Source organism: Rhincodon typus, chromosome 33 (assembly GCF_021869965.1).
Source record: "Rhincodon typus isolate 14 chromosome 33, sRhiTyp1.1, whole genome shotgun sequence".
Classification (NCBI taxonomy): Eukaryota; Metazoa; Chordata; class Chondrichthyes; order Orectolobiformes; family Rhincodontidae; genus Rhincodon; species Rhincodon typus.
In genome coordinates, this window is record NC_063364.1 from 31,204,367 (window position 1) to 31,231,915 (window position 27,549).

Here is a 27,549-nt window from a genome sequence, read left to right on the forward strand (position 1 = left end):
CAACACCAACATCTCCAGAGTGATTAGGATGGGGCAATAAATGCTGGCCTAGCCAATGCTAGCAATCCTAGCCAGCAATGTCTGTATCCTGTGAATGAACTTAAAAAAAAATCCCACATTCAAGGTGGAATTCAGAAGAAACTTCTCTGCCCAGAGATTGACTAGATGTGGAACTTGGGGATTTCCTAGTTTGAAAACGGTGTGCAGTTCTGGGCATCTCATAGGCAAGGATGTAATTGTGCAAGAGCTGGGGACAGAGGAGATTTACAATAACGTTGCGAAGACTGGCTAAAAAAGCAGCTATGATGAAAAATTGGATAGCCTGGTGTTGTCCTTCTTCAAAGAGGGGAGGCTGAGGGGACCTTTGTTTGAGGTGTACAGAATTGTGAGGGGCCTGGATACAGTGGATGGGAATGGCCTACTTACCATAACAGAGAGGTGAGTGAACATAGAACATAGAACATAGAACATAGATCAGTACAGCACAGTATGCCGAACTTTTACCCTAAACCTAAGGTCCATCTAACCTCCACCCCTACCTTATACTATCATCCATATGCCTATCTAATAGCCGCTTAAATGCCCCTAATGAGGCCGACTCCACTACCGTTCCGGCAATGCATTCCACGCTCCGACCACTCTCTGGGTAAAGAACCTACCTCTGACGTCTCCCTCATATCTACCTCCACTCACAGTGACTGGGGGCATAGACTGAATGTGACTAATCGAATAATTAGAGAGGGATTGAACGGAAGTATTTTCATCCAATGAGTGAGAGGGGTCTGCCTGAAAGGGTAATCAAAACAGAAAGCTGCAGCTTAATTTGAAGGTATCTGGATGTGCATCTCATGTGCAATGCTGTGAAGCGAGATGGATGTTCTAAATGCTGGAAAGTCGGTTTAGGCTGGAGTGCACATTTCTCAGCCGACATAGATATATATATATATCTATATATATATATATATTTATATATATATAAAACCTATGTCAATGTAGAAACCATCCAAAATTGCCAAATGAAGGGAAGGTGAATGGCCTAGAAGTATTGGTACTAGATTATTAATCCAGAGACACAGGTAATGCTCCAGGGGTCCTGGAGTTGAATCCTGCCATGGCAGATGTTGGAATTTTAACTAAATAAAATCTGGAATTAACAGTTTAATGAATCGTTAATAACCAGAAAAATGCACCTGGTTCACTAATATCCTTTAAGGAAGAAAACTGTCCTTACCTGGTCTGGGCTACATGTGACTCCAGACCACAGCAATGTGGTTGACTCTGAACTGCCCCCTGAGCAATTGCGGATGGACAATAAGTGCTGGCTGAGCCAACGATGCCCCTCATTATGGGAATAAAAGGGACAGCTCATTGTTCTTTCCAAATAACTAATAACATGCAAAGCAAAAGGTGTGTTTTCTGCACCTTGAGGAATGGGAAGCCCAATCAGGGAATTTCTTACACAGTAAGGAACAGCTTCTAGACTGAGAAACATTCAAAACATATTTCAAGGCTTGGCTGCGAAATCAAAGACCTAAATCTTTACCAACACAATAATCTGGAACTGAACTGAACCACTGAGAAAGTAAACACCACCCAACAGGGAAAAACGGAAAAACTTTTACTCATTTATTAGTGAACTATAATATCATTTCTGCAAAGTTACCTGTTTAGTTGATGCAGTCACTCAATATTAAATTGAAGGGAAAGCCTTGATTTTAAATCTGTGTGTATTTTAACTTTCCAGGTGACTGTTTGAAAACATACTGCTCAAAGGATTTCAATTTGAATTAACTGCAGCTGCACACAAGGCTGGATTCCTGTTGCCTTTCGACACCAATTGTGTCTTTATTTTTCCTGAGCTAATGACATTGCTTAAAATAACATGGCATTTTTTTTATCATGTGGGAAATTTCTGGGCATAGAATCAGAGTTTTTGAAGAATTGGCTGTGTTCGCCACCTCTAATTACGAGTGGCCGTTCCTTCAAATTGACGCTCACCACAATATTTATCTTATTATGTGCAATTCCTTTTCAAAATATGAGTTTGACACATTATTACTGTGTCACGCTAGACTCTGCAACCCACTTGCTGTCGCACATTAGGCATTAGCTGTGGTTCCGTTGGTTGAATACTTGAGTTTAACTCTGGAGGTTACACATTGAAGTTCCACTGTATATCCAAGCTGACACTTTCAGTATAGTACTGATGGAATGCTGAACTATTTGAGATGCTGCTGTGATGTTCCACAATGACAGAAAGACTCTTTGTCTCAGACAGAGGCTTGAATCTGGTCACCCTGGATATTGTATACATGGAAGCAATGGCCCAGTGGTATTATTGCTGGACTGTTAATTCAGAAATACAGGTAATGTTCTGGGGACCTGGCATCATATCCCACCACATCAGGTAGTGGAGTTTGAATTTAATAAATATCTGGAATTTAGAGCCTAATATTGACCATGAATCCATTGACAATTGTTGGGAAAATCCCATCTGTCTCATTAATGTCTTTTAGACAAAGAAAGCTGCCATCCTTATCTGGTCTGGTCTATATGTGACTCCAGACTCACAGCAATGTGGTTGACTCTTAACTGCCCTCTGGGCAATTAGGGGCAGGCAATGAATGCTGGCCTAGCCAGTGACTCCCTCATCTCATGAAAGAATAAAAAGAAACTCCTGCCAGGGAATCCAGCCCCTGCTATTTTTGCATGGATGGGATAGAGGTGGGGAATGGAAGGGGTTCTAAACTGCATATCCTTGGATCCCAGAAGCAGTGACCACTATAATGCAGCAGCTGTCTCCACTCACATTGGAAACATTTAGGGAATAAGCAGGAGGTTGACACGAGGAAATGATGTCATTTAATGAGACAGTGCAGGTACAAAGAACCAAATGATCACCTTCTGCACCATAACACTTCTGTGATTCTGTGATTTAGTGAGGCAAGTGTCTGAAACCTGAAAAGTGCAGATTAGACCCAACAGGAGGCAGGCCTATACCTTGTAGATTTATTTGGATAGCCTTTGGATATGGTCCTAGGACATCTTTTGGGAATCTCAAGTATCATTTAGGAGAAGTCAGGTGCCCTTTGGGATTATTAAAGTAGATATGCATGTCTCTAAAATGTATTTAAACTAATTGTAACTGCCAAAGCTGTCAAGATATATAGCTCTGCTCAACTTTATTCTTCTAAATATGTTAAGTTTAAAAGAAGCTTGTTTTCAATTTCACGCTGTTGACATAAGCCTAAGGGTCATCATTAAATAATTTGTGTTGTACGATGGATTTGAGAACCTAATGTTATCACAATCGGGTGCCTATTAATTGAACAATTTGATTAACAGCTCAATGTGGTCCTAGAAAGAAGGACTTGTTTTTATTAAAGTATTTAAGGGAAATGTTTATTTTCAAAAGAAATTGGAATCAAAGAATCCTAGAACAGTACAGCACAGGAACAGGCCATTCGACCCACCATGATGCTATTTTAAACTAATCCCATCTGTCTGCACATGGTCTATATAGGGTTAAAGAAATTTAAATGTATTGGATTTTTTTTAAAATCAAAGAGATTTTTTAAGGATGACACTGTCGAGAGACATAACTTGATTTTATGTCAGTATGGATCTGGATGGCTGTCCTTTGTGCATTTTAAGTAAGTTGGCTTGAAGCAGCTTTGGCCAGAGTGTATTGAGTGAATGGGAATTTGCTGGAATAATTTTTCACTAAGTTGGCTCAGGGCTATAAAGGGCCAAGGGGATTAATGAGGAGCATGGGTCAGAATAAGGTATGAGAGGTCATGGGAATGGATTGGAAGCAGAGGGTGGCATAACAGGTCTAAGCAATCATAGTAGGATGGGTAAAGGGGCATAGCTTGACATTTCGGTTATGAGATAGTATAGATGGGCCATGGAAATGTTCGTAGGAAGCCTAACAGAGCGAGTTCTGAGGAATAGTCACTGGACCCTAAATGTTAACTCTGATTTCTCTCCATAGATGCAGTCAGACCTGCTGAGCTTTTCCAGCAATTTCTGTTTTTGTTTTTGATTTCTAGCATCCACAGTTCTTTCGGTTTTTAGTTTTACCGCTGAGTGAGGTGTTGTTTTCTTTCATTTTGATCCTTTTCCATTAAACCTACAAGTGTTGGTGCAGCTGAGCAGTCCTTCTGCAACGCTCACCTTCATTCCAGCAGCCTCTGCTCGCATTGCAGGGGCCGACCAGAGCAGCTCCAAGGAAAGCTGACCACCCCTCCAATCAACAGTCCAGACTTCAGAACCACTTTCTCCCAAGTTGGGTCTGCAGAGCTGGGCAATGTCCCAGTTATGCTCTCCCCACTCGGGATTGAAAAGTCATCGGTCAAATGCAATCAAAGCATGATCCACCATCACAGGTGGAGTCTGAAAAGAAGATCTCATGGAACTCTTTTAAAGAAGAAAAGGGGAGTTCTCCTGATGTCTTACTGATTATTCAAACTTCAATCAACTTCACTAAGAACAGATTACGCCATTGCCACTTCTGGGAGCTTGCTGTCTGGAAACTGATTCTTGCAATTCCCACTTGACAACAGTAACTACACATCAAAACTACCTCATTGGTGTTAAAGTGTTTTAGTGCGTCACAAGGTTCATATAAATGTAACTGTGCTCCCCTTATCCCTCTCTCTTATTCTGAATGTGGGACACATGTTGAGATACGGCTCACAAGCATTGGGTGGGATGAAATAAAAGCAAAAACCCACACACGCTGGAGACCGGAAATAAAGTACAGAGTGCTGGAGAAACACAGTTGTACTTTTGTCACCATCACTCACCATTGTGATGTTTTGGGTTCGCTGGGTCAATCCACTGGCACCAACTCTTCCTGTTGGGGTCTTAGTCTAAATTACTGTCTGCTGAAGGCTGTCCAAACAAGGCTCAACCTTGAAAAAACAATAAATACGTTTAGTACATATTACTAAATCACTAGTTACATTATATTTGGGATACTTAGTGGTCTCTTGTGAGGCATCAGGCTCAACTTGATCCTTCTCTCACAGCCTTGGTGTCTAACACAAAACCAGAAGCAGAATTGCCTAGCTCCTCCATGGTACAGTCTTTTCATAAATATTTTCCAAACCAATCCGTTCAGAGATCTTCATTTTCTGAAGAAGGGTCCAGATCAAAAACATCAGCTTTCCTGCTCCTTTGATGCTGCCTGGCCTGCTGTGTTCATCCAGCTCTACACTGTGTTATCTCTAACTCCAGCATCTGCAGTTCTTACTATCTTCGTTCAGAGGTATTATTCGTCAAAAGTAGGTGGGACTTGAGCTCGGGCTTCTCGTCTAGAGCTATGGACACTACCACTGCACCATAAGAAACAGGCTTCTTATTTCTTGATGAGCAGGGCCTAGCTCATGATGCCAGGTAACCTTTCAGTTGCTGACGGCCTTATAGAACAATTCAACCTGAAGGTGCTCAGTTGGGTTCTGGGTGGGGCTTTGCTCTCTGATGAAGTTGACTTGTGTTTCTTTGGTGGAAAGTGTGAAAGAAATGAAGCAGCAAAGGAAGTCATTTAGATCCTAGAACTGCAGGAACAGGCTGAGGATTGGGATCAAAAGCATTTGAAGCAGCCTTTCTGATGTTTGGGTAAAATGCTGCTCTCTGCCCCGGGGCCCAATTGCAAACACATAGGGGCAAGCACAGGCCATTCAGCCCCTACTTCTTGTTCTATGGTCACTGGACCTAAAAAGTTAAATCTGTTTTTGATGCTGCCAGACCTGCTGCATTTTCCCAGCAATTTGTTTTGGGTTTTTGATTTCCAAGTATCTACAATTCTTTGGTTTTTTGCTAAGAATCTGTCAATCTCAGTTTTAGAATTTTAGTTGACCTTCACTGTCTCACCAAGTTTTTGGGAGAATGAGTCCCATATTTCCAATCCCCATTGTGTGATACAGTCCTTCCTGACATCACCTCTGAATGACCTTTCTCTAGATTTAAGATTCTATCCTTATGTTCTGAATTCTTCCAAATGAAGCAGTTTTTCTTTACCTATCTGTGAAATACTTTAATCATCTCAATCATCTCATCCCCCCTACCCCTTAATCTTCAATACTCACCCAATCATGGCAGCCCCTTGTGGTGCAATGTTAGCGTCCCAACCTCTGTACCAAGAGTCTGAGGTTCAACTCGAACTGCTCCAAAGATGTGTTTGAGCCGATTGTTTTAAAAGTGGTTTAAGATTAGTCTCAGCAACTTCTCTTCAGACTTTAACCCATTTATCTCCAGCCCAAACTTCAAAAGCAAAACTCCATCTGTCAATTTTGAACATCAAATGCAAGTTTCAGATCTAAGAGAATGCAATCTAATCCAGGATTTTATGAGCTGAAAATTCCAGAACAAAACCACCAACAGAGTGATTGGAGAAAAAAATATTATGTTCCATTTCTGAAAAACAGTCGTATTGGACTCGAAATGTTAATTCTGTTTGTCTCTCTCTGAAGATGCTGCCAGACCTGCTGAGTTTCTCCAGCCTTCTCTCCGTTTTTGAAAAAAAAATACACAATGCGTTTACTAAATATGGTGTGGTTTCCACAAATCAGATATGTTTGAAACTCCCTGGGAACTTATATCGAAAGAACAATTAGCTGAGATCACTGAAGATCAGAGTTTGTGTTTTAATTTCACAGCCTATCAAATGCAGGCAATTAGAATAACTTAATTTGCTTCCCATGAGACATAGGAGCAGAAGTAGGCCACTCAGCCCATTGAGTCTGCTCTGCCATTAAATCTGATAACCCACATCCCACTTTCCTCCCTGCTCCCCATTACCTTTGATTCCTTCACTGATTGAAAATCTATCTGCCTCAGCCTTGAATATATAGTCTCGACGGCCCTCTGCAGTAAGGAATTCCACATGGTCACAACTTTCTAAGAGAAGTAATTTCTCCTTATCTCTGTGTCAAATATGCAACGCCTTATTAATTCCTTACATGCATTATGATGTTACTTTATATATCTTAGATCTATGCAGCGATGACACATGCTTGCGTGCAATGGGGTTTATCCGCTGTGCTTTAGAATATCTGCTCCATGCTTCAGCTCTGGCTCTGAGCTCTTTTTATAGTTTGTTGGTTACTCCCTGAGTCCAAGTTTAACCCACCAAGTGCAGTGAGCATCAATAATAAGCAGACGCACATCAACAAACACAGAACAACTGACTGTTACGTGCGATACAAAAATGGTGGCCCCATGTCCCAGGGTCACGTCATTGGCATATCCAAGTATTACAGCCATTTCCCTTCTTGTAAAAGGGAATATTGTCTAAGTGTCATTCCCCCTCTCCTGAAGGTGCTGACTAATACTCATAATCCAGTTAACAAACAGCCTCAAATAATTCATCCAAGACTCTGAAATCTCAATGTGAGAGGCCTCCCAGCTTCAATCCCAGCTTGAATTCTGTTCAGAAAATGTTGGCACAAATGTTCCCCCACTAACACTATCCACAAGTTGGCAAGTTCTTTAATTTTTCAGCCACAAAACATTGGAAAAGTAACTAATCTCCTGGCAGGCAAAATGTGGAATTTTCCAGCCCTGGAGGTGCTACAAACCATTTGGGAATTCAGATCCCTGAATCATACTGATTGCTGTTGCCCAAGTATGTCCTAGACTGTCTCTTATTAGTGAGGGAGAATGGACTGAATTATTGCCAGTTTTCAATCGGAGATCCTGTGTTCACGAGCCAAATGCCTTTTCCAAGTCTCAGTTCCTCAGTAACACAAAATGACTTTCATCCTTAAATTTGTTAATAATGAATTGTGACATTCGGTCATGTAGGCTAACGACAGCAAGTTTTTTGGCAGGACCATGAGAATTTGTTTATTTGTCCTGGCATTAAATAGAACCATCCTGTAACATAAGGACTTATTTTAAATTTGAGTCCAATAAAAGGGCAAAAATGGTCTGCTGGGGCTGGAATTCAAAGTAGAATTTCAGATTGCTGCTCAGGCTTCAGACGTTTCTCATACCGGTACTTATCCTGCCTTACTGTCATATTAATCTAAAATCCATTGGGGAAAACTCGTAACTAAAAGGTCTTTATCATTTTCAAAGTATTTGCTGTGAAGATGAGGAGAAATAGTTTTACTTAATGAGTTGTTATAATCTGGAAAGTGTTGCATGGAAGCAGATTCAATCAGAAATTTCAAAGGGAATTGGGTAAACACTTGAGTAGGAGACATTTGTAAGGCTTTTGGGGAATGCAAGTGGATTGGGATTAATTGAATAGACCATTCAAAGAGCTGGCACAGGCACAATGGGAAAAATCATCTCCAGTATTATATTAATCTATAATTCTATGCTCCTCATAGGCACAGCACAAAAGAGTTCAATATTTGTTGAGAGTCTATAGAAGAAGAATAGAAGCTGGCAGCAAATTTTGACGCTGAGATTGTTAGCCATGTCATAGAGAGCTCTTGAACTCCACAATGTTAACGATTGGTTTCCTGAACAAGACAGGTTTGAAGGAATGTAAGAAAGAACTTGCAATACTGTTGCATCTTCCATAACCTCAGCTCATGTCTAAGTGGTTTGCAGTCAATTTCTGATGGGTAGTCACTGTTATAACATCGGAAACATAGCAGCCGATTTGCACACAGCAAACTCCCAATAAGAACAATGTAATAATGAACAGACAATGTGTTTCAGCAACATGGACTGACAGGATCAATATTGGTTGAGTCACCAAGAACAGCAGCCCTGATCTTTTTCAAAATACTGCAATGGAATCTTTTACACCCGCCTGAGAGGGCAGCTGGAGCCTTGGTTTAATGTCTGATGTGAAAGACAATATTTTTGACAGAGCAGCACTCCCTCAGTACTTGCACTAGGCGTGTAGTATGGATACTGTAGTCAAATCTCTGAAGGGGCACTCAGACACCTTCCAGATCATAGCCAGACTGCTGGCACAGAACTGACAGCAAGGAGGCAATAAATGGGCTCTAATGAGATGTGAAGAAAGGGGAGGTCTGTAGTTAGGAAGAGCAGACTTGGGAACAGGGTTAATTAGGGTAACACCAATTCAGATTGGTGAACCCTGGGGCTTGGTCCAGCTTTAAGACAGAGGGAAGGGGGCAGTGGCTGTACAACAGGATGATGATATAGTGCAGTGAAGAGTGTTTCCACGGTGATATCACATTACAGTAAGACTGAGTGGAACAGTTCCCTTCCCTGCTGCGGCACAGCTAATGGCAAGAAAGTTGGGAAGTTACAACAGGACTGAAAAAAAATCAGAAACTTGATGTCTAGGAAATGTTTTACAACTTTCCCCTTAAACATTAAGTCATGACTTCAGAATCTCACTATTGAGTGATGACCATCTTATTTCAATGCATTTGCATCTTATTATTGGACCAATTTGCCTTATTTCTCTGTTGCTTCCCATTCTTTTCTTTCCTGAGAAACTGGATGCTGCAAATTGACAAGATGAAAGTGGGAGTGGTTATCTGGCTGCAGCAGCTCGCTGATTGCTTGTATCAGATATCATCCCACTGTGTATGTAGCACTCTGTCCCTACACGCTCCACAGATACCAGCTTCCTCAACCTTTCATCCACCAGACTCATCACATCCTCACACCTGTTCTTGGGCTAACTCTCACATCACTTCAACCGAATAACACTTTACTTTAGGAACTTAGGACATGTGCACCGACCAGGCTCTTTTGCATGCAGGGACACATACATAGGATGCATCTTATGGCTTTTAACTTGCCTTTTTTTAGCATTGACTCACATTGCGCTCATTTGGAAGCTGCCCGTCTCTGTAGATTGCATGGATTTTTGATACAGAGGGAGAGACAGGCAGCATGTGATGGTGAGGAGTGATTCAAAGGGGTAGACATGTTGTATGATACCATGTTTTATCAACATCATACCTACATCATGTGTCAGCAACAAATACACTGCACATGCTTCATGTAAATTGCCATGTGTGAAGCTCATTAGCAGGGTCTATGGTCACTCAGGGGTACAATCACACTCAGTCAAAGGGGACATCCAATTCCAGTCCAGGGGACTACCCATGGTCAGTTATGAGGCTGATCCAACCAGAATCTGGGGATCTGTTTCCTTGTAGACTGGAAATTGGGCTATGGCCAGGGCTGCAGGTCAGGTTCAACCAGTCCTGGGATTACAGTGAGGTCATTCAGGGTGTGGTGGAGACATCAGTCCAGGTCCTGGACTGTGGTTAATCGGGACTGCCCTACCAACTCAGTCTGAGTGGTGGGCCACAGTCAATCCCGGGAGTTTTGGCTTTAATGCACAGGGGACTTACCAGGTCAATCCATGGAGTCCTGGGAAAGCGGGCTACACAAATCTGAGGATGTGGCTCATTTGACTGAGTCACTAACGGAATGATTACAGTGAAAGGGGAAATTTAAGAGAAAAGTATGGGATCTCACGGACAATAGGAGGGGAATGGAGCTCCAGGATAGAGGAGCTGTCCAGGTCACAGTCACTCTAACATGAGGAGACTGTAGATCAAACAGAGATTTGAATTTTCAAAGCCTTGGGCTACTGGGGCAGAGTGGGGATGTTAACAGACATATAATGGAACTCAACTGAATTATGGAGAGGCTGAATGGTCATTGGGCCTCCAACAGAAAAGGGCACGTGAAAGATGAGGTGATCATCCAGTGTCTCAGGCAGAGACTGGAACTCATTCACGAGAACACAAAGTTGGAACTTTGAAAGTCAACTACGTAATATTTGCACCAAATGTCTGACACCCCATGCAAAATGTTTTTCTTCAGGGTGAAGTGAGGGTGTGCTAGGGGCAATTCCAATAATCCTAACTACAGTCATTCAGTAATGACACCATTCTGATGTCAATTTGAATTTCATTGAAATGTAATTGTCTGAGATTGCGCATTAAGAATTACAGTTTTAAGCAATTACGACCATTATATCATGCACACTAATTGCCTCCTGGTCATGTTAGCTAAGTAAATATAAGCAGAGAACTGTTCTTAAAAGCATTAGATGAACGCCTCATAACAAGATTAAGAATGAGTTGGTGCTGACTGTAAGCTGGTAGTTGGTTAGCACAATGAAGCTTACTGGCTGGGTTGATTGTTGAGTTCTCTGTGTCCTGTCATGAACAAGTTACACAGCATCTGGATTTCACTGTTCCCTCAGTATCCAGGTCAAAATCCTGGAATCCTGCTCTTACACCTACACCGCAAGGACTGAAATAGTTCAAGAAGGCAGCTCACCACCACCTTCTGCAGAGCTATTAAGAACAGACACTAAATACCAGCTTTGCCAATGATGCCCACAAACCAAGAGTGGATAATGTGCTATGTTAGGTCAGTTTCCAGAAAACCCTCTCAATCTGCCATCCAGCAGATTCAGAATGATCCAACTTGCTGAAGTATCATCTAATGGTCCCAAATAAATTAAACAGTGTTCAAAAAGGAGGATTTGAGATACTTGGGAATCATTTTATGTATCCAAGCTCCAAACTCAGAACTGAGAAACTTAGCCAAAAGGAGCCGGATTAGGCCATTCAGCCCCTCAAGTCTGCTCCGCCATTCAATATGATCGTGGCTATCATCCAACTCAGTACCCTGTTACACTTTCTCTCCACACCCTTTCATCCCTGTAGCCGTAAGAACTGTATCAACTTCCACCATGAAAACATACAACATTTTGTCCTCAATTGCTTTCTGCGGCAGAGAATTCCACAGGCTCACCGTTCTTTGGGTGAAGATATTTCTCCTCATCTCAATTTCTTACAAAGGGAAGGTTTGACAAACATCAGTCCATATTGTGACATATTGCTCAGTGATAGAACACCATGGGGCATGTAGGCGGTGGTCTCTAATACAAACTCCCAGACTGCAATGCCCTGCATCTCCCTAACGTATTAAATTTGTCCCAGTACATGAAGTGAAACGGTTTGCAATGAGCTACACCAATAATTCATTCCCTGCCATCTGGGGCTCACATCTACTGTCAATTCACTGGTTAACCAGTTCACATGCAATTACCCAATGGGCTAACAACGCTTGTTTTAAATGGATTAATCACTGCAATAAAACTACACACAAAGGAATTTATATCCACATGTTAACCAGCATGTAATCAAACAAAATTAAACCATGATGTTCCCAGCCACAATCTGTGATGATGTCAGAACCCCCTGGTTGAACTAATATTTGTAAATTGTTGAGAGCTGGAATCGATAATTTAATTTAAACTCTGGGAGCTTACAGTGAGAGAGCTAAAATCTGCTGCTGGTATATTCAATACAATTCTCTGATTCTCCTTAAGGCAGCATGGAGGAAATAGTATTTATAAAGCAGCAACCCAGCCAAGAACAACATTCCAATGGCAGCATTCCCACTGCTGCTCACTGTGCAATTACACAGTGTCTTTCCATAAACAGGGAACTTCTGACAACAAATGAGTCTAGTTACAAATTATAACATTTAACCTTTCAACTGCTGCTGAGAGGTGAGATGGGAATCTTATAGAAACCTCTAAAATGCAAACAGGACTAGACAGGAAAAGACAGGAAGGATGTTCCCAATAACTGGGAGTGCAGAACTAGAGGTGACAGTTTAAGGATGGGGGGTTGGCCATTTAGAGCTGAGATGAAGAGAATTTTTTTTCACCCAGAGATCCCGTGGAATTCTCTGCCACAGAAAGTGGTTGAGGCCAAAACATTGAATGTTTTCAAGTAGGAGCTAGATATAGTTCTTAAGGCCAAAGGGATCAGAGGATAAGGGGAGAAAGTGGGAACAAGGGTTATGTTGGATGATCACCAACCATCATATTTGAAGAGCAGAGTAGGTTCAATGAGCTGAATGGCCTACAACTGCTCTTATTTTCAGGTGAATGAACACTTGTGGAGTTGGAGAATGTGGGGGGGTGGTGGAGATGGGTCAGTGGGGTTGGAGCAAAGGAAGAGGGGTGGCTTTCAGTGCCCTCCCCCATCTCTGCCCTTACCATCCTCAGAGTGAGGCAAATAGAGGTCCCCAAACTCTCCAACCCAGCAGGCAGTCAGTGGGGGAAGTGACCAGTGCTCTCACCCACCATGAACTATAAGTCACAACTGCGGATTCATGAGACCCTTAAGCAGTCATTGAGCAACAACTTCTGAGGGTCACACTTGGGGGTGGGAATGGAAAAACCTCCCCCTGCACAGAAACTGCCTTCCTGTGGTACCAGTAAGGCGGTGAAGATCTCCCCAGTGTCCAACCACCGCCTTATTTTCCTCTCCCACCACCTTCCCCAACACTGTTTGGGAGGAAAGATTCTGCCCTGAGTCTGAGAAAAGATGAGCTCATTCCTCATTCCAGTGTTGAGCACACAATCTGGATTAATCGTTCAGAGTCCACTCTCAAAGGTGATGCCTATTGGTTGAGACATTACTTGTAAGAGGAGCTTTCTAATTGCAAGTTCTTTCTTTCTCCTGCTCCCTCTGGCAACTCTTCCATTTTAGCGAGTGCCCATCAAACGTCCCAGGCGTTTTTCTCCCTGACAATGTGGAAGGGCAGGTTATTGCAAAAGTGCTTTGAATAAAAGGAATGCTGCCTGATTTTTGCAAAGAACTTGAATATCTATAGTGCCTTTCACATCCTCAGGATGTCCCAGAACTCTTCACAAGAAATGAAGTACTTTGGAAGTGTAGTCACTGTTATAATGTGGGGCTCAGTTTCCACACAGCAAGTTCCCACAGACAGCAATGATGTAGTGGCCAAGTAATCTGCTTTAATGATGTTAGTTGAGGGATAAATGTTGATTAAGGCACTAGATTCTCTGCTGTTTTTCTAATTCATGGCACAATATTTTACCTATAGCTGTAGGGTCAGATAGGGCTTTGAGTTAACATTTCAGTTGAAAAACGGCACTTTTAATATGTAGAAATTCCTTTTTACCTAAGTTTTTTTTAAGGACTGAAGTCAAATGTTCTCTAAAAGCTCCTGTGAAGCAACTTGAAACATTTTAATGCCTCAGAGGTACTGTGTCGGCACAACATCGAGGGCCAAAGGGCCTGTACTGCGCTGTAATGTTCTATGTTCTAAGATGGGAAGTACCAAGAAGAACAGAATTATCATAGAATCTATGCTAATTGTCTTTGATTTAAATGGAGGTAGCCGTGACATGGAAATAAAACAAAAAGGTAGATGACCAGAGTAAGTGGTTTTAAGGTGTAATATCTCTTGATAATGTTGTTCATGTATCCTTAGCAGAAGCAAGGACTCTGCACACAAAATGAACATGATCTAGCCTTGAATCAGAGATAGTAGGAACTGCAGATGCTGGAGAATCCGAGACAACAAGGTGCAGGGCTGGATGAACCCAGCAGGCCAAGCAGCATCTCTGCTCCTATGATGCTGCTTGGCCTGCTATGATCTAGCCTTGCAGTTTTCAGAAGCCCCTGAGAGCCTGGGGATCCTGTCAATCTCTGCTGCTTTGTCCAGGAGCCGGGACAAAGACAGTAGATCAGGGCCCGATAACCAGGGCATGGGTTCTAGGGTGCCTGCTTTCTCAGGTCAGTTTCAGGGCCACAGCGTTCGATTTGGGGGCTGGGGTTGTGGCGGGGTGCCCAGGCCGGGAGGAGCAACAGGATCCGGGGACTGCTGGCTTTATCCATGGTCATGCCTCAGCTAATCAGAGATGATATACCAACCAATCAGCATTCTTTCCTCCTGCGGTATGAATTATTTTGAACTTGGCATCCTTGCAGTTGTCCCAATGAGGGCAAGATTAAAAGCTTCAGCAACAAGTCTCTCGTTTCGTTAAGATTCATGTTGTGTACAACTGAGTTTCTGTTTAAAACATGATACCATTTGCCATCCTGCATCCTCTTTGGTCTACATACTGCCTGACTGAAAAACTACACTACGTTCTGAACTGTAGTACATTTCAGATGCTTGTCCAGACACTTACAACATTGAAATAAAGTTCACAGAAGTTGTTGATATGACTGAAAGAATTTTGCTGATTTTTTAACTTTACTTTTTCTCACTTTTTTTACATTAATCGTGGGTAATAAGGCTATAAAATCACAAGATGCAGGAAAAGGAATAGGCCATTCAGCCCCTCAAGCCTGCTCCACCATTCAATAGGAGCATGGCTGATCTGATAAATTAATGTGACAGTAATAGCTTCATAAAGCATAGAAAGAGACCAAATGCCCATCACATCTGTGATGGATTTTTGAAAGCATTACTCAATTAATTCCACTCTCTTGCTCCAATATGCCCTGCAACTTTTTTTTGCCCTTCGCGTATTTATTTAATTTTCTTTTGAAATTTATAATTAAATTTGTTTTCACTGCCCTTTCAGCTCATGCATTCCAGACCATAACAGTTCAAACGTAAAATAAATCCCATCTCCTTCTCTGTTCCTTTTGGCAATTATTTAAAATCTGTGTCTGCTGATTACTGACACTGCAGCTGCTTAAACCAGCAAAATCAATAAATCTAACAAGGTCACTTAAAACTACATAAGTACATACAGTATTTCCAAAGATACACTGCAGTTTGTGCCTGTAGTATCCTGTATGTAGCATGGGGGTTTTAATCAGATCCTTTAAAGTACTAATTCTTAGAGAATCAGGCCAACGTTCTGCTCTCGCTGCTTCATCACTAGAGGTTGGTCACTGAACAGTGGGAGCCTGTGTTTCGAGAACACCTTTAAAATAGAGAGTGTCTAAAGGGGAAAAAATAAATACAAACAGGAAAGGTCTCTAAACTGTGCTGAAAGAGATTCAGATGAAGTAGCCAAAAGTTGATTTGGCAAGATTGATGTTGAGTAGAATTCTTTTTACAGGATGCAGCAAGAAGAGGAGAAGGTGGGTGGGCCAGTGGAAGGGACTTCCAGAGAGTAATGAGGTTGGAAAATCAGCCCCAGTGATTGGATGAAAGCAGATGGGATTGAGAAAAGAGTTGAATGGAAGAAAAATGTAGGAATGGAGGTGAATCTGGATTCAATGCAGCCCTTCCATCAATAATCAGTCCTGAAATGACTGGTATTAAAAGTCTCATAGCAGCTCAACATGTTGTTTTTCCTCCCTTGTGTTCAGTGACTACCTCACTACCATTGTCTTATGCGGTTAACGCCATATACTGTAAATACAGGTTGTTGTTGAATGTGTTAAAGAAATGGCCTCTTTATGTATGTTGATGGCTCTTTCTCCAATATCACAAAAGTCAATAAATTACAATGTGAATTACTGGGGACCTTGCAATTCCCCATTGTTTTCTTCATGGCAAAGCCTCAGCCAATCAAAATCTACTGGTCTATCAATCAGCAACTTCTTCTCCTGCAATATAAATTGTCGCTATTGCCACTTTTCAAGCAATCTTTCATGTGTCCTGATAGGTGCAAATAAAGTTTTTGGCATCACATGTCTCTTACAGCAAGATTCAAGTTCAGAAAGTAATTCATTGACTGAAAGGCAATGGAACTTCCTAAAATATGATCGGTAAAATAATATTGCAAGCTGTTTCTTCTTTTCTATTGATGAGAAAGGGAATTTCAACAAAATATCTTTTCTCCCAGCATGCACCAATGAGCTAAATGACTTTGTTCTGACGGGTAAATCTTTCTTTGTTTATGAAAAAAGTAGCAGTCACGTCATCAGGACTCATTGTAAATATCAAGCCATTAAACTAAGGTTCCTCTTTAAAGAATCACAGAATGGTTACAGTGCAGAAGTGCAACATCATCTGCTTTATTGATGTTCTGGCCGAGAAATAAAAATTGACCAGCGGCATAGGGAGAAGTCCCTCACTTTTCTTGGAAATAGTGCCATCAAATCTTCCACATCCAATGCAGGAGAACTGGCAGAGCTTCAGTTTAATATCTTGTCCAAACAGCAGCACATCCAACAGTTCAGCATTTCCTCACTCACAATGAAGGGGCAGCCTGGATTTCTGTGGTCTAAATTGGGTGCTCACACAAAGCATTTCACTGTCAAACAGAATTTCCTCTACTCAGTTCAAGTAATTTTCCATTAAACAAAAGGGGCTGCAGAAAATTTAATTAGTGGCTGGGCTGGATTTTAGGAAAACTCTATGCTCCTTTAAAAACAGCTAGCAGGATCTGGATACAGAAGTCTAGCCCCCATTTCCAGCTGTTCCAGTTGTTGCCAGAAGAGTTTGAAACCCAAATGGCATTGGGTCATCTGATCCCTGATTTAAAATAGGTTCCAGTCAGACTCTTCTGAGTCCCTTAACCTGCAGTACTGCATCACTAAGTGGTCTGGTACTCAATCATGGCCTTGAATTGCAAGAAGAAAGCCACAATTTGAAGTTTCTTTGTTTAAATTCTCCACCCTCTAAATGTGAAATAAACAAGCCTACGCAGTCAGTGAGAGTTTATAAAAAAAAACAAATTCTCTGCCAGACTGCTTGATATCTTCTTGATTCATTCACAGGATGAGGGTGTCTCTGGCTAGGCAGCATTTATTGCCCCCATCCCTATTTGCCCAGAGGGTAGTTAAGAGTCAACCACATTGCTGTGAGTCTGGAGTCATGTATAGGGCAGAGCAGGTAAGGATGGCAGATTTCCATCCGTGAAGGACATTAGTGAACTGGATAGATTTTTACCAACAATCATTGACAGTAGTTTACATGGTTACCATTTGACTAGCTTTAATTCTTGTTTTTTTTATTGAATTGAGATCTTACCATGTGTCATGGTAGGAATGGGACCCATGTACTCAGAACTGGTGGGGGGGGGGGGTGGTTCTGGATTACTAGTCTAGCAACATTATCACTGTGCTCCTCTGATTGACAGACCATATACTGTAGGTCAGAAAAAAATACCCATCTGTTCTTGTAATATATATATTACACGTCTTTGTTAACATACTAGTATAATGATATTATGAATTCGTGGCTGAGTATCAAAGGCCATAATTATCAAGGTAGAGGGTTAAGGATTTGGTGCTTGACTGGCAGTTTAAAATGGTTATAAATTATTGATATTAATATCATTGGGGTCTGAATAGAAGTTTGTTTTTATTTTAAAAAATTAACCATTTGAGGGAACATAAAAGTTTTGAATGGATTTTATCAATGGATATTTATTTAGCTGTCAAGTATGTGTTAGTGAGAGCCATGGACTCCTGAGATCTTTCCAAGGAGACACTGAGTGAGCAGTTATGGAGGTAGAATGGAGATGTGAAGGAGCCTAGGAGTTGCAGGGGGAGCGAGTCAGCAAGAAATGGCCAAGGTGGGAATAGGTGAGGTGAGGGGTTGTGAGTGGTGAATCGTCCAGAGTCAAACAGTTCTGGGACAAAGTCCCAGAGAACCATGGTGGCCTTCTAAACATCACACCTCAGCATGCGGATGTCTACAACTTGTTTCCAGGGTCAACAGGCCTGACTCTATCCCATTCCTGGAAAATGGGTCCTTTAAAGCAAAGTGGGGTGCATTGAGTCTCTAAATTTCCTGACTCAAGTTAGCCACATCCACAGCGAAAATCTGGCCCATTAAAGAAACAAAAGTAGTACTTTGGTGGAGATCAAATGTTGCAGGAAAAGCATGGAACCTGAGCTAATTTGATAGCTCTTAAAAGCAGCAGGCACCAGGACAGTGGGCTGAATGCCCTCCTGTTACAAATTCTATAATATGGGAAAAGGGGGCCCTAACCCTCCTAATAGGATGGAGCTGTGGAGCCGGTAATGTTGCAGATGAAGGTGTGATCAGCATAATAATATAGATAACTCAGATGTGGAACGAACATCAGCAGAATGGAACATTCATCATTATCTGTTTAGCATGCTAAGCATTGTAAATTTAATGTGCCTCAAATTATTTTCTCAAAATGGGAATGCTGTAACTCTTTCAATGCTACTTAAAAAGAAACCTTTAATTGCAGCTTCATGAAGCACATTAAGAATTATTGCTAACAGCCGACATTAAGACGATCAGAGTACATCGGTCAAGTCAGTACCTATTATCCTCCCAATTCGCCTGTGCTTTCATTAAGCAGAAATTTAGAAGCCATTTCTTGTTGCGCTTTTGCAAATTAAAATGAACCAAGTGTTGAAAAAGTGATAGAAAGTGAGAAGACTCCTTTAGGTTGCTGGCTGCCCAATGAGTAACTGTTGCTCTCTGTCTGGCCACTGGCTGGTTGATGAGCACAGTCAGTCCTCCTGATCACTAGGTAAAATTGTCTCATTACATATCTCAACAAACATTAGAACACATTTGGCAAAGATGAACCTGCTGAATTGTCTGGATAGCTGCACATTTCAACGAAGCTAGACCAGTTCATTCAGCTAGTCTCTGCTGGTAAATGAACACCCTGATTGGAACAGAAGGCTATTCAACCCCTCCACCCTGTTCAACCATTCAATGGCTGATCGATCCTTCGACTTTATTCGCATACAGTCCATACGCTTTGAAACAGTTAGCCAAGAAAAAATCCCATTCATATCAGTCTTGAGAGTACCAGTTAAAGTTCCAACAATGACAGAGGAGCATTTTACAGATTTCTGCAGTTTACTCGTGTGTTTGGGTCTAATGCTCTTTGGCCTCCAAAGGTAATTCTACTGGAGTTCATGAAGATTTCTGCAAGAACTCTTTCAGCTTAATCAATACACTTATAGATTTGATCAGAGCTTCTGCTCCCTTCCACTTCTCTCTAATTATAATCATATGACTCTCATATCATCATTATATCATCATCCTGTAAGAAGTCACATATCTTTCCTTTGGGAACATAAACTGGGAAGTAGAAATTGGACACAAGGCATCCGGGTAGAAGCTACTAGGAGAGTTCTTTACCTTCAACGTGAACATCTGTGGGATTTTGCAGGGTATATTTTAGCCACACAGACTAAGTGGAATGCTGTAGGGGTCTGGATGATGGTGAGATATGGGACAGAATCATGTATTTAACTCCACCTTGACGTCACGAGCATCTCACTCTACATTTTACACTCTTCCTGAGCCAGAAAGGCATGTGGCTTGCTAGTCAGAGGTGAGTTGCCAATTTAGGGGGATTAGTGTTTGTTAAATACCTGATTAACAGCCTAATTCACCTCATTAATATTTAGCTACCCGCTTAACCAAACACGCTGAAGATACTTGAAGTCAAGAAATCTCGACATGGAAAGCAAAGCGAGCACCTGGCAAATGCAGCTCAGTGCTTGGTCCAAAGGAATCTCCATGTGGGAAACCAGGCACCAATATCTCAGAGCACACTCCATGGGCATCAGCCATGCCACCCAGTGTCCATGGACATTGGCATCCAACATGTGCCAGCCTCTGTGAACCCTCATGGTCCATCTCTGATCCAATTCCAGGCCACTCTGCCCTTCAATGCTGCCCCTCAGGTTGCCCCAGTGGCTCTCATTGTAATGCTGCAGCAAGGACACTGTGTGCTCAGGGACACACCCCCAGCTCAGGGACTGCACCAGGCCCTTCACTCACTGTCAGAGTCCTCACTCACTCTGAGCCGACCCCAATGCCCACAGCATCCCTGCCTTACATTTTTTTTTCCCCTTTGGCCCTCAGCCAGTGATACCAGGGTCATATCGCTTCAGTCTTGCTGCCCCGTTTAGCGCAGTCACAAAGCCAGGAAGCTTGTCATGGTTGTCAGCAAGCCTGTGTCAACACTGATTCTGAAGAAGAGTCATATCGCACTCAAAATATTCACTCTGTTTCTCTCTCCACAGACAGTACCAGAGCTGTTGAGCTTCTTCAACATTCTGTCTGATTGTTCCAGATTTCCACCATTTTAAGTACTGTGTGAGTGAAAAATAATTCATGATTTTACGTTTTCCACCAGAGTTGCATATAAATCTCATTCTGAAGCAAATGAACTAAATCTTTCAAAATTTCATTCTAATTTTCCTTTAAGTAAATTCTGGGTGAGTTAGACTTGGTTTTCACTGTCCTTGAGCTAAATTGTCGGCCAGTGTCTGTCTCCGAATGTGATTTAGTGTCAACTCTAAATAAAATTGGGGCTTCAATGTCATATATGAACTAACAATGTAAGATATTAAGAACTAGGAGCAGGAGTAGGCCATTCAGCCCCTTGAGCTTATTCCACCATTTAATACCATCATGGCTGACCTCAACTCCACTTCCTGCCTGCTCTCCATAACCCTGCAACCCATTACTGATTAAAAATCTGTCTATCTCCTCCTTAAATGTATTCAATGTCCCAGCATCTGCCACACTCTGGGGTAGTGAATTTCACAGGTTCACATCCCTTCCATGTGAAAAGCACAATGTTTAGAGGGGTTTTGAGGAAACCGTTTTCACCCAGAGGGTGGTGGGGGTCTTTAATACACTGCCTGGGAGGGGAGTGGAGGCAGGAAATCTCACATCTTTCAAAAGGTACTTGGATGAGCACAATGCCACAACGTTCAAGGCCAAGTGTGAAAAGTGGGAGCAGTATAGATTTATAGTGTTGTCGATGCAGACTCAATGTGCCATAGGCCTCTTCTGTAGTGTATGATTCCTTGAAAGTAGTCATGGTTCCTTATCTCTGTTTCAAAACTTCTACCCTTTATCCCAAAACTGTGACCTCCAGCGAGAATGCTCCATCATGGTAATAGCTATTTCTAATATCTACAGTCACCAATATTTCTCTGGGTTAGTTCTGGTGAAAATAGCTTGAACCAATGAGACAGCTGCCCTGATCATGAAAACTTTTAAATGGAAATGATCTAAAGATGGGTCCATTGCTTTTCGTCATTTCTATAAATGATTTGGATGTGAACATAGGAGGTATGGTTAGTAAGTTTGCAGATTACACAGAAACTGGTGTGTGGTGGACAGTGAAGAAGTTTACCTCAGAGTTCTATGGGACCTTGATCAGATGGGCTAATGGGCTGAGGAGTGGCAGATGGAGTTTAGAACATCAAACATAGCACAGCACAGCACAGTACAGGCCCTTCGGCCCAAGATGTTTTGCTGACCTATTATCCTATTAAGATCAATCTACCCTGCATACTCTACATTTTACTATCCTCCAAGTGCCTATCCAAGAGTTTCTTAAACGTCTCTAAAGTATCTGACTCCACTACCCACTGCCGGCAATGCATTCCACACATGGTTCTCAATGATTTCCAAGTGAAAGGTCTGTGACTAGCTCATTCACCAACTTGTGGGATTGTCTGAGGAAGAAACATTCTTGATAATCATGTCTCGGAAACCTTCGTGGCTTACTCTCTCGTGTCTTGTCAATGCTGGAGGGCACCAGGTATTTACTTCTGTCACAAACACAGAGAATGTTGGAGAAACTCAGCAGGTCTGACATCTCCCCTATACCTTACTCAATCACCTTAAAATTATGCCCCCTCATAATAGTCATTTCTCCCCTGGGAAAAAGTCTCTGACTATCCACTTCATCTAGAACATAGAACATAGAACATAGAACATTACAGCGCAGTACAGGCCCTTCGGCCATCGATGTTGCGCCGACCTGTGAAACCTATCTGAAGCCCATCTAACCTAAACTATTCCATTATCATCCATATGTTTATCCAATGACCATTTAAATGCCCTTAAAGTGGGCGAGTCTACTATTTTTGCAGGCAGGGCATTCCACGCCCTTACTACTCTCTGAGTAAAGAACCTACCTCTGACATCTGTCCTATATCTATCATCCCTCAATTTAAAGCTATGTCCCCTCGTGCTAGCCATCACCATCCGAGGAAAAAGGCTCCCACTGTCCACCCTATCTAATCCTCTGATCATCTTGTATGTCTCTATCAAGTCACCTCTTAACCTTCTTCTCTCTAACGAAAACAGCCTCAAGACCCTCAGCCTTTCCTCATAAGACCTTCCCTCCATACCAGGCAACATCCTGGTAAATCTCCTCTGCACCCTTTCCAATGCTTCCACATCCTTCCTATAACACGGTGACCAGAACTGTACGCAATACTCCAAGTGCGGCCGCACCAGAGTTTTGTACAGCTGCAACATGACCTCATGGCTCCGAAACTCAATCCCTCTACCAATAAAACCTAACATACTGTATGCCTTCTTAACAACGCTATCAACCTGGGTGGCAACTTTCAGTGATCTATGCACATGGACACCGAGATCTTTCTGCTCATCCACACTACCAAGAATCTTACCATTAGCCCAGTACTCTGTATTCCTGTTACTCCTTCCAAAGTGAATCACCTCACACTTTTCCGCATTAAACTCCATTTGCCACCTCTCAGCCCAGCTCTGCAGCTTATCTATGTCCCTCTGTAACCTACAACATCCTTCTGCACTATCCACAACTCCACTGACTTTGGTGTCATCCGCAAATTTACTAACCCATCCTTCTATGCCCTCATCCAGGTCATTTATAAAAATGACAAACAGCAGTGGCCCCAAAACAGATCCTTGAGGTACACCACTAGTAACTGAACTTCAGGATGAACATTTCCCATCAACCACCACCCTCTGTCTTCTTACAGCTAGCCAATTTCTGATCCATAACGCTAAATCACCCTCAATCCCATGCCTCCGTATTTTCTGCAATAGCCTACCATGGGGAACCTTATCAAACGCTTTACTGAAATCCAAATACACCACATCAACCGCTTTACCCTCATCCACCTGTTTGGTCACCTTCTCAAAGAACTCAATAAGGTTTGTGAGGCACGACCTACCCTTCACAAAACCGTGTTGACTATCCCTAACCAAATTATTCCTTTCTAGATGATTATAAATCCTATCTCTTATAATCCTTTCCAACACTTTACCCACAACCGAAGTAAGGCTCACTGGTCTATAATTACCAGGGTTGTCTCTACTCCCCTTCTTGAACAAGGGGACAACATTTGCTCGTCTCCAGTCTTCTGGCACTATTCCTGAAGACAATGACGACATAAAGATCAAAGCCAAAGGCTCTGCAATCTCCTCTCTAGCTTCCCAGAGAATCCTAGGATAAATCCCATCCGGCCCAGGGGACTTATCTATTTTCACACCTTCCAGAATTGCTAACACCTCCTCCTTATGAACCTCAATCCCGTCTAGTCTAATAGACTGTATCTCAGTATTCTCCTCGACTACATTGTCTTTTTCCTGTGTGAATACTGACGAAAAATATTCATTTAGCACCTCTCTATGCCTCTCATCATCTTGTACACCTCTATCAAGTCACCTCTCATCCTTCTTCGCTCCAATGAACATCTGCCCTCCAGTCCAGGCAGCATCCTAGGTATTTAGATAATTTATCTAATTTAGATAATTTATTTAATTTAGATAAATGTGAGGTGCTGCATTTTGGAAAGGCAAATCAGGGCAGGACTTATGCACTTAATGATAAGGTCCTAGGGAGTGTTGCTGAACAAAGAGAGCTTGGAGTGCATGTTCATAGTTCCTTGAAAGTGGAGTTGCAGGTAGACAGGACAGTGAAGAATGCGTTTGGTATGTTTGCCTTTATTGGTCAGTGCTTTGAGTATAGGAGTTGGGAGGCCATGTTGCAGCTGTACAGGACACTGGTTAGGCCGCTTTTGGAATACTGTGTGCAATTCTGGTCTCACTGCTGTAGGAAGGATGTTGTGAAACTTCAAAGGTTTCAGAAAAGATTTACAAGGATGTTGCCAGGTTTGGAGGGTTTGGGCTATAGGTAGAGGCTGAATAGACTGGGGCTATTTTCCCTGGAGCATGAGAGGCTGAAAGCTGACCTTATAGAGGTTTATAAAATCAGAAGGATCATGGATATGGTGAATAGCCAAGGTCTTTTCCCCAGGGTGGGCAAGTCCAAAACTAGAGGGCATGGGTTTAAGATGAGAGGGGAAAGGCTTGAAAGGGTGCTAAGGGGCAAATTTTTCACACAGTGGATGGTGAGTGCATGGGATGAGCTGCCAGAGGAAGTGGTGGAGGTATGTATAACATTTAAAAGTTATCTAGATGGGTATATGAATAGGAAGGCTTTAGGGGAGTATGGGCCAAATGCTGGCAAATGAAACTAAATTAATTTAGGATACCTGGTGGACACGGACAAATTGGACCAAAGGGTCTGTTTCTGTGCTGTACATCTCTAAGACTCTGACATGGTTCTCAATGATTTCCAAGTGAAAGGTCTGTGACTAGCTCATTCACCAACTTGTGGGATTGTCTGAGGAAGAAACATTCTTGATAATCATGTCTCAGAAACCTTCGTGGCTTATTCTCTCGTGTCTTGTCAATGCTGGAGGGCACCAGGTATTTACTTCTGTCACAAACACAGAGAATGTTGGAGAAACTCAGCAGGTCTGGCAGCATCTGAGGAGTGAGAGAAACACAATTAACATTTTGAGTCCAGTATGACTATTCTTGGGAACTGAAAGATGTTGGAAATTAATTCCTTTTTATACTTTAGACAGAGGCAGAGGAGGGGCAAGAAGGCAGTGCAAAAAGGCAAAGGCGTTGTTTCTGTCAATTCCCACCAATCGATTCCATATTTTGTAGAACATTGTCTGCCTATTTTTCTACCTGTTTTGTTGTAGTAATTCCCATTGCAAATCTTTGATCAAGGATGTGACACTGCTGTATCTCCCAGGTCGATTCATGTTCACTCGACAAAGAATGATCCCCTGGATCAGGTGTTGTTGTGTCAGTTGTACTGCACTCTGAGAGAAAGCTATGCAGGAGCTGGAAAATATGTAACATTTTTATGTTACAGGAACATCTTTTCATTCCCAACCGATCACTCAAAGTAAAGTTTATTTAGAATTTAATTATGTTGACAAGAAAAGGGCATTAAATTCAAACAAGGAGGTAGTGGGAATGGGTGGGAAGACATTTGAATGATCTGTACAAAACTCTAGCTGCAGGCAGATGCACTAATTGGTCCCCCTCGTACTGTCTGTTATTCCTTGCAGATTTCTCTGCAATTTCAAGCAAGTAACTGGTGGAATTCTGACCAAGTTTTGAAATTAATATGTGCAGGCAATGTTCCAAAGCTCTGTGTGATGGGGCACAGGAGGGAATTGTCATTTACTTTGTTACTAACACCAGGCATCAAGTTGCTGTTTGATGTTGTTGTTGGAACGCAGGTGTTTGAGTTAGTAGGAGGAACGATGCAGTTCAAGTCTCGTAACAAGGATCAATGGTGAATTTATTATACAAAGAAAGAGAAAATTAAAACCAACAGAAAAAAAAACTTGCATTCAAACAGTGCCTTTCCCACTGTCAGAACATTTCACAGCAATTGTCACAGTTGTTACGGCCCTACCCGATGGTTATTAGCTCAATTGGCTGGATGGCTGGTTTGCGAAGCTGAGTGATGCCAACAGCATAGATCCCATTTCCTCACTGGCTGAGGTTAACATGCAGGACTCTCTTTCTCAACCTCACCTGTCACCTATGGCGACCCTCAAGTTAAACCACCACCAGTTGTGTCTCTAATGACAGATTAGGGGTATGGTATCTTTATCTACCCTTTTAATTGTGGACAAATCATATCCCAGAGTGAAACTTGGTTTGATAAGTTTTATTTTTGCAAATTGGTTACCATAGTGCTCAGTTGCTGAACATACTCACAAGAGGCTGCCAATGTACTTGCAACAAAAAAATTCACACAACCAAAATGAAAAGAAAGCTATTTATATACGATAATTTGGCAATACCTTACCATAAACAACAAAAGGATTCAGCCTTTTATCCTAGCAACATCCTTCACAGATACTCAAACCCAACACAGTGTCACTTGTATCTTCATTTTTTAATTTATTATTCAACTAATGAGGTTGCAAGTATTTCCTTTCAGTGACTTTCTGCACATTCACCCAGATCAAATTTTCTTTGACACTATCTCTCCCCAAAGTACATGGGCTACCTCTTGGTTTTTTTTTTCTCACTTATTCTAAGATAAGCAGAGGGATTTTACCAGCCCTGTCAACGTGGGCAGCTAAAACAGTTTAAGACTTCTTTCTGGCTCTAACAGCTGCCAAAAGGAAGGTGCTGGCATGGATCTTTTCTGTCTAAACTGGACCTTTTCATCTGTCCCTCTCTGGGTCATAAACTTAGTGAATGTTTGAGCAATTATCTCATCAGGAAATTAGTGACTTGGCTTAATTCACATGATTTCTTGGAAATGTTGTTTAAACCACTGTTGAAACAAATCAGTTTCTGACTATTAAAAGAAAGTCACTTTCGCAGAACCAAAAAACAAAATCCCATGGATGAGACAACAAGGTGTAGAGCTGGATGAACACAGCAGGCCAAGCAGCATCATAGGAGCAGGAAGGCTGACATTTCGGGCCTAGACTCTTCATCAGAAATGGTTTTCCAGCATCTGCAGTTCCTACTATCTCTGATACAAAAATCCCATGGATCTCTACTTTACAGCCCAAGCTCCTGAACAATAAAAACAGGTAAAGTTGCCATACCATAGAACTACAAGACTGCTCTCGCATTAGGAAGAGATGACTGGCCGTGATTTAACCTGAGCGTCACCGCACCTCAGGCAAGAGACGAGGCTGAGGAGAGTCCTTCACAATAACCTCTGCTGGTAGAGAACTTGAACCCATGTTGTTGTTGACATCACTTTGTCATATAAACCAGCCATCCAGTCAACTGAACTAACTGATCCCCTCCAAAGCAATAATATAT